Here is a 9,460-nt window from a genome sequence, read left to right as displayed (position 1 = left end):
GAAACAAATTTCTGCCAATTACAATCATAAAAAAATTAGCAATATCTATGTACTGAAAATACATTAATAAAAAACTACGGTAATAAAATTTGCAATTGTTGTGCTTTACTAGCGTTGCTTTTCTTTTCTATATTTAGAATCTTGTCGCTATCAATAACTAAAAACCATCCTGATTGATTTATTTCCCTTTCTGACTTGAAAACTTGTACGTACAACTTTCTGGGGTATCTCTGAGAAGCAAACATTTAGGTTTTGTGTTACAAAATAGACAAAGCATTCTTGATACCCGCTGGAACTGGAAAATTTCTACGTTGGAGAAATTTTCAGTCGTGTAGTTAGTTCCGTCCCCTATTAATCATTTTAAAGGGTGGGAGTTAAGGTAAGGGTGGGAGTTTCTGCAATCGTCTAAACATGTGTATTGGTAGCGACAAGATTCAATATTTTTTTTTATTAGAATCTTGTCTCTCTCAGTAACTATAATCCATTCTGACTCATTTCATCAGATTTCGCAAACCGTTCATTGTTCTAGACTGTCAAAAAGCAAGCAATGAATTTTTTTATTGCAATCGGATGACAATGCATTTTCGATATGATACTCTTATAAAGGGGCAGGAGGTAATGCAATCTACAAGACATATATATTCATAGCGACTAGATTCTATTTTTTTTTTCTTCTTTAAATTAGCATCTTGTCGCTATCACTTTCTAAACATTATTCTGATTCGTTTTATCAGATTTGAAAAACCATTCAACTTTCTGGAGCATTTCTAAAAAACAAACATTTCAGTTTCTTCTTGCAAAAAGAAGACAATGCATTCTCGATATCTGCTGGATTTGGAAAACTCCTCTGCTTAGTGTTCCCGCTTTTAATCATAATCTTGTAAGGGTGGGGGGCTCTGCAATCGATTCATCTGAAGTCCTGCAAAGGAATCTCATTGGCGGAATGCGAAGCAGGGATCTTTGAAGGTGGGTCGGAAGATCTAATCCTCCGGAAGAGTTGCTTTTCCGATGTTTGGGTTGGACTGAAACCGAACTCGCCCTCGAGTTGAGCCGCTTGGATTACGGGATTAGTCATGCGTCCACTGTACTAAGTGGTCCCTTTGGGTTGCATTCTGAGAAGGGTCTGTCCTTGATGTAATGTCGGTTTGTTCTTTGGATTTTGTTTACTTCATTCACGGCATTCGTTGACTGGAGAAGATAACGGACCTTTAATGCGTTCAGGTAGGCATTTCCGATTTGATTTTTCTGTGGTAAATATCTTAAGAGATGTTTGACGATGTTCGGTAAAATGTTTTGAGTGCTATAGTTTGTTGGTAAAATGTGTTCTGCGTTTCTATCCCCCCCCCCCTGAGTTAAGGTTTAAAGTCTTTTGTAAGTCATTTCTTTTTTTAACACAGATAGTTGAAAAATTGACTTTCTCTTTTTGTTTTCGAAAGCAATTGCATATTTTAAACAAAATACCATGCATTTCGTTGTTTTTTTTTTCTTGAAAAGGGGAGGGGGGTGTTAGACTAAGATCTGTAAGTTTTTCAATGTAATTGAGTGGTGATAATTTTTGCTGTTATTTTTCAAGTTTAATCAACGCATAACTTGTTTTATGATTGCCGTTTGGATTACAGGATAACCATGCGTTCACTGGACTAAGCGCTCCCTTCGGCTTTTCTTTTTAAACTTTGGATTGCTTAAAAAATATTCTCCCCTTTTGGTGTTTGGAAACTTTTGCATGCGTAAACACAATTACCATTCACTCAGCATTTTCCCTCCCTCTTTTTAAAAACTGGGTTAGGAACTTCAAGTTTCATTGCCAATTGAGTAATAATACTTGTTGCTCTTATTCTTTATGCTACCTTATGGACTTCGGCTTGTTTTATGCATGCAGAGTTTGTAATTTCGTGATATCCTCCCTTGTTTTTCACTTTAATGAATCTAACCTATTTGCTTAGTTCCTCCTCCCCCCACCCTCCCTCCATAAATGAAGAAGCACCTCTGAACTTAATATTGTAATTGCGCTCTATACGTTTCTATTTATTTGGTCTTGAAAACTGATCCATAATATGTAGCTTAGATGTCATAAATCTATTTAAACATGTTGGTGTTTTGAGATAAGCCTCCTTCAGAATGTTAACATTTTCAGCAAAATATCATTTCAAGAATATTAACATAGTATTGTTCTTCTCGAAAGGATCTACGATTCTACAACGCCCTATATTATAAATATTAATACGCCTTTGTTTCGAAAAGCAAAAGGCCAGAGTAAAATAATGATTATATCTCGCCTTTTTTTTCCTGGGTTGCCATTGTTAAACTCTGTATTAAGTGACAATCCATCAGCTGCAGCTATTGAAGCAAACGTCCATGTTAAGAAGTGGGACACTATTTTTCTTATTTATCTCTTGGGATAAGCACAATACTGGATTTAGGCATAAACGAGAATGGCTTTCTATTCCTCCGGGTATTATCCAGTATTCGCATCATACTATGCTGACAAAAAATTCAAAGTGTTGAGTAGCTGGTAGCTTTAAGTACTGTTCTGCCGTGTGCAGGTAAACGGCAGTATCTGCAGAAATGAGTTTTCGAGATATTCGAGAAAATGTGTGGTGGTTTCAATACTAACAATAGGAAAATGATAGAATTAGACCTTTTTTTCTGCTGAAACCAAATAAGCGAGCTTGTACTATAAAGATAGCGTACAATAGATGACAAAAATGCAAAAAAATGAAAAATGAAAAATTTGCAGTTACTGCCCTTTACCTGCACACGGCAGTGTTGTACTTGAGACATTAATTGCATCATGTTCTTCACATATCTTATGATGGCATACCATCTTTTTTTATATGTCTTAAAACTGTTAGGCTGTTGAGATCGATTGTTTCTGAATCATTAGCATCTAAAAAGGAAATTTTAAAATTAATATTTTAGGGGAAAAGGGGCGCATTAGAGCTAGAAGTGCCCGAAGTTGAAATTTTTTTAAGGGGAGGGGGGATTCTTAGTTCACCGAATGAAACTGATTTTACCGCATAATAAAATGTAAGAACTGACATATATTTACATCCAGTGCCATGACGAGGGGGATTCACCCCCCCTCAGAGCCCATGGTTTTTAACATATACATTGGCAGTCCTAATATGGTAGTTTGTGTATATGTAAGAACCTCGCAGGAAGCATCGAGTGGCAGTTTTAGATGCTTTAGAGTCATCATCCTTTACAATACATTGCTTCGATTTCAACCGAAGCTCTTGTATATTTTCTTTATGCCGGTAGGGTGACTTAGTGGTAAGGCGTTGGCCTCTTACGCCCAATTTTTTTTCTTCATTCCTGGCTGAAGTCTGTGGTAATGGTATTCGCCGATAGTAGTGTCACAAGCAGTTAACATATATACACGAAGTTTTTTATCTTATTCAGGGGTGATTGCGGTCCGGTATTTTACCGAATTTCCGGTATTTTCTCACGTATTTCCGATATTTTCATGTCTGAAAATACCGGAATTATGTTCTTTTTTCGTTATGCTTTTATCTCCCTACCTCCGCAATTTATTTTAAATTATATAATACTCATCAAATATACCTGCAAGAGCCTTAAGATGGACAACTATCCCTTAAGATGGACAAATGTCAAGATAATTTGTATAACACCAGCTCAAAAGTAACTTTGTAATCCATTAAAAATTTAATTAAATATGCAAGCAATATTTTGACTCAGAACTATTTAAAACTATGGCAAAGGTGCACTTAAGTAATAGGGGCCAAAGATTCCCCCCCCCCCTTCTCGCTTTGCAACTTTCAGGTATTTTTTGATGAACTCACAATCACCCCTGCTTATTGTATTTACAATTATTAAACTAATAAAGTAATTCATGCAGTGGTGCCACTAGAATTTGGTCACTGTGTGTGGGGGGGGGGGCAGTGTACAACAATTCTTATGTGTATTAACATATTAGGATGGGGGGGGAGTTATAAAACTAAACTTCTCTTTTTGGTTGCAATCCTGAATTTGTGCCCCCCCCCCCAAGAAATTCTAGCTGCCGTTGTGTTGACTGACATAATCTCAGCGTAAAAATAGCGTAACACTGACTGAATTCAGGGTAAGGTTAATTTTGTAGTGTTACGATTTATGAGAGAAACCTAAGTTAGTGTTCTTTGGCATTCCAACTTCATTTTACGCATGTTTTTTTTTCCTGGCCAGTATTTAAATCGGTGTCATACGAGAAAGAGACGTTATACTTACTGCTCTTTGTAGAAGCTGAAGATGTGCGTCCCCTTTCCATATTAATTGTGATCTTCGAGTGACCACGAACAAAAGTAAAACCAGATCCTGAATCCGTGAAGAACATGCTCTCGTTCCGAATCCTTTCTTTCCGATGACATTTGGCCTGATTCAGCCGAGAGAAAACTGCGCGATTCCACCAAAATTCCTCTCTCCTCAAAACTGTCTTTTGTCGTAATTTTTCTTTTTAGATTTAGCTTTTTTTTTTTTTTTTTTCACTTTTTTTTTCCTGAAGAATCGATTCTCCCATTTTGATTCCATCAGCACCGCCCTTGTGTTCTTGTTTCCAACTCTCCCTCTCTGTCTCGAGCGGCCTGGTAACCTCTAAACTCCGTTGGCCGTGCCTTCCCCCGTGCCTGGCCTTTGTTGGGAAGAGAGAGACGAGTCTGCCTGCTTTCCCTTTCTGCTGGCTCTCTCTTCTCTTTTTTCGGGAGGCTGGGAATTGGGCGCACGGATACGACGCCGAATACGCCGTCATACTTGCTTCCCCACGTGCTTGCAACGGTAAGTGGCATGCCGGGGATGCCGCACATAGCTCCCGCTGCCGTTGGCCTTTCCGACGGCCTTTTTTTAATTTCTTCCTTCTTTAAAAATTGCGTTCATTACGTTTTGTTTGTGTACATTAGCAATGAATTTTTCTTTTACTACTATGACTTATTTTTGTGATTTCATCTTTCAGTACTTTTGTTTACTTACTTATTTGTGTTTTCGGAATAAATGTCTCCCGCTGGTCTTTAAAAAAATGAAAGTGTTTAACGCTTTACGATTAAGCTTTGTTTTTATAAGAATAATTTTGTTTGTTTATTCCCACTATTTTACGTTCGGATTAAAGTGAAAGTTAATATTTTCGCTCCTTTCATAGTCTGAGTTTTATTTTTCGTTAACGCATTCCCCCCCCCCCATTGATATATTTTTTTAAAAGTAGAAAGTGAAGTGCAGCTTTTGAAAAAGAAATAATCTTCGTTATTCTGATCATACTGTAAAGTTAATATTTTTACAATATAGTTTATGTTAGAGTTTGTATATTTTAGTGCTTTTGTTTACACACGTGTTTCTTTGTTTTGTTTTTAAATTACTAAATGTCTCTTCCGCTGGTCTTAGAAATTTTGGAGCTGTTTAATGTTCTTTTTAAAAGTTAATATTACGTTTTTTCATTATTTTTTTAAAATAGAAAGTAATGTATATCCTTATAATAAAAAGAAATATATCTCCGTTACACTATCCATACTGTAATGTGTGGGGGAAAGTTAGTATATTTTAGTGTTTTTGTTTACTCACGTGTTTTTTTTTTAAATAAATTTTTTAATAAATATTTTATTTATTTTTGATTAAGATTGATGTCGCTTCCGTTGGTCTTTAAGATTTTGGCACGATTTAACGCTTTACGACGCGACTTTGTTTTGACTTTTTTTTTTTTTTTTAACTCTACATTTTACATTCTTATTAAAGTAAACATTTTCCCTCCTACTTTCATATCCCGAGTTTTGTTTTTCGATAAATCTCTTTTATGTTTCAATTATTATTGAAAGGGATGTGTACTTTTATAAAAGAAGGAATATATCTTCATTACTCTAACGATATTGAAAAAATACTAAATTTTACATCGTGTTAACTACGTTTTTATTGATGTTTTGCATTGTTATAACTTATTTAAGTAAACTGCAGTCTTTTTTTATACAAAAGTATTTAATCTCATTATTACTACTTTTTTAATTAAAAACTCATATTCATATAGTTTATTTTCATAGTTATTCGTTATAATTTATCATAATATTATTATTATTTTATTAATTTTAAAATATCCCCGATCTACCACCTGCCATTGAATCTTAACTTTTTTCGATTTCGTTTATTTATTTCTAATTCTTATTTTTATAAATTATGATTCCATAGATATGTAATTGTTATTCAAAATAATAATAATAACAACAATTAAAAATAATAATTTTTCCCTCACGCCCGAGTTCACCTCTCCTAGTTTTTGCACTACTTCATTATTTGGAAAATAAACTTGAATTTATTTTTCTGATTGCTTTCTCAGCTCTTTTAACCTTTCACTTTCTTTTCCTTATGTGTCATATTTCTATATGGTTTACGTTGAAGTAATTCACAGTTCAAAGAAATATATTTTCTTTACAATATTTATTCAGTCCATTTCGCTTTACTCTTGTTCTTCATCTTCGCACTACTTGTGGTTTATTTATTTATTTATTGTTATTTACTTTTTATTATAATACTTTTCGCAGTATGATTTTATATTTCAGTCATGCCATGTGTCACAGTCTAACTGTTTTTGAGATTTCCCTTTTTTTTATGTTACAAATGTTTATTTTTATCTGAGGATTTAAATCTTATCTTTGTTCAGAAAATTCCAATTTATTTTCAGCATCATTACTGTTAAATGTTCTTCGAATTTTAAATGTAGAAAGTGTTTTTTTTTTTTTTTTTTTTTTTTTCACGTAAGAGTCTTTTAATGTTTGATTATTTGATCTGATGTGTCTACTAATTTTTATGTCACGTTAAAATTACTTATTGACTTCTTCTTTCAAGAAAGAGGAATAATTCAAGAACAAATAAGTAAAAATTAACTTATTGACCTGATTATTTTAATGAAAAATTGATTTGCATTATGCTAGAAAACATAAATAAAACTCATTTGTCCAGCCAGAATTGACCTTTGGTGTGTACATTAAACTACCGTATTATGATTGGCAATAATGTTCAAACCAAGAGTTCACGGGGGGGGGGGGGATTTGGGCTCTCTCCCATCGCTGTGCCGCTGATTCCACCTTGATTGTTTAAAATAATAAGATTAATCCCTAAAGGACCGTTATGGGGCTAATTTTTAAACAATGTTCCAAATTTATTTTTTATTACCGAATGCAAATAATTTATAAATTATGTATTTTCTTTTCACGTTATTAAGACTTCAGTGTTATAAGGTTATCTAAAAAAGATCTTGTAAATTTTCCCATTCTACCCCACAAGTGTCCATATTCTACCCGAAAGCTTGTATTTCTCACAAAGTTAAATGTAATATGAATTTAAGATCTGGGGTTGTCTACAAATGATGTCAGTCTTTGAGGGGGGGGAGGGGTTAACAAGAAATGTGATACCTTGTATTTTTTATAAAAATGTATATGAAAAAATGTCATGACATGTGACAAATAAAGGGAGGGGGTGAAGTGTGACAGAAAAGAGGAGGGCTGTCAAAAAATGCAAAAAAGTGCGACAGTTATAGATAAGCCCCTGTGGGTAAATTATATTTTAGAGTTTTTTTTTTTCTTTAATTACTACAGAGATATTATTTCTTTTCAGACTGATAGAAAGAATAGGAGGAGGGTATCTTTACCTTTATTTTTCCACATATAAAATTTTCTACCTTAAAGTCATCCATTCTCTTGAACTGCCTGTGATTCATTCGTGTGTGATTTTTAGCGCATGTCTCTGGTTCTTTCGACCAGTCATTGTCTAGCCAGACACTGAAGCAGTCTTTTGTCTTTTTGACCAATAACAAGGGGCCATAATGTCAACATATGACGTGAAGATCTATAACCACTCTCCTCGAACTCGAAAGAAAGCCAGAAACAGTGCCCTAGATTTTATTTTCTTTCGCTCATTCTAGAACGCATTTTCAATATCATTTTTTTCCTCTAGAAATCACTGAGGAAGATAAAGGGTAGACTGATATGAAGATGTGTTCAAAGCTGTTATTTTTTTTGACCAACTGATTGACACCCTAATGAAATGTGGACTGAGTAGCAGTCATAAGATTCCACTGTAATTGAAATGGGAAGGGACCCTGGAGGACGCCCTTATTTCATTTTACGCATAGCGGTTACAATTATGTAAAAATAAAATATATTTTAAGTTCTAAACAGATAAAATTGGTCTTAAATGAACAAGTTCATGTACGAGTTCGTAGAGTTAACGATTTTCTTATATAAATTAATGTGAGAAAGGTATTTAAAAAAAAAAAAAAAAAACCCGAAGAAATACCCTTGCTTTAAAATTTGTATGAAAGCTATTACTCATTAAAGGTGCTTCTTTGACATTGAAATTTTAATTTTAGGTACATAAGTCAATATTTCCCTCCATATCTGATAAGGGGCTGTGCATAAATGATGTCACACTTTTTTCAGCAAGTTTACCCCCCCCCCCTCTTTTCATTTGTCATAAAATGCCCCACTTCGTCTTACCCCCCTACCCTCCTCTTGTCTCATGCCACACTGTGGTCATAAGCATGTGGTTTCAAAAAACGTGGCTAAAAATAATGATGGTGATACATATGATGTAACAAAAATGAATAATAGAAGTTGTTAAAACTTATTAATAAAAACAAAATAACTAAGCACTGTTTAGCTTACATATTGCTGTCATCAATTTCTTAACTTACAGCTTGACGAGTTAAACGCTGGAACAAGACATTTTATCCTTTCCATTGCTCTTTTACGTTTAAATTTAGTGATTTCATATTTGATTATAATCTATAAAATATCATTATCCAGAAAACCTTCATCCTTTCAAATCTACTACCTCGTTTTAAGTCGATTTCAGATTCCGATTGCAAGCTTATGCAATATAGCATCAAGTGTGACGTGAACCTTGACAATAATGGTTAATGGATTAGCCGTGAATAATGCTCCCTAGCTTTCAAGGCAGTATTGTAATTTGTTTGTTGTGTGTCGCTTCCGTTTATCATTTTTGACTCAAAAACTTCCTATTCTGCCTTGTACGGTTTGTTTTACACTTTAAAACTTCTTAGCGTGCCATGTAGGGTTTGTTATTTCCAGCTCATTGACGATTCTACAAAGCAACTGTACTTAGAAGAATTTCTCCTAGTTCTAAGAATGTTGATCCAAGAAGGTCAATTTCTTGTAAGTGCTGATATTGATAGCTGATGAAGTTAGCACTCTCGGGCAGTTATTTATTTATTCGTGCTATAGTTGTGTAATTTTTAGTAACGCATTCAGTCGTGCTAAGGTATGCTGTTGGATTATTGTTCGTTGTTTTGGAAACCATGCGTGATAATTTTCTTAGTACTGCACAACTACTGTAAGCGATCATTTCTCAAAAGGACATGAGGAGCATTTAATCAGTTATGACTTGGAGAAGTCAAGTAAAATATTTCTCACGAGTCAATAGGCAAATTCAGCTTCTGAAAGATTGTTCTTTTCAGAAATTTCAACGTCTTTCA

Source organism: Uloborus diversus, chromosome 3 (assembly GCF_026930045.1).
Source record: "Uloborus diversus isolate 005 chromosome 3, Udiv.v.3.1, whole genome shotgun sequence".
Lineage (NCBI taxonomy): Eukaryota > Metazoa > Arthropoda > Arachnida > Araneae > Uloboridae > Uloborus > Uloborus diversus.
The sequence above is the reverse complement of the archived record's forward strand: the minus strand, read 5'-3'. Positions refer to the sequence as shown.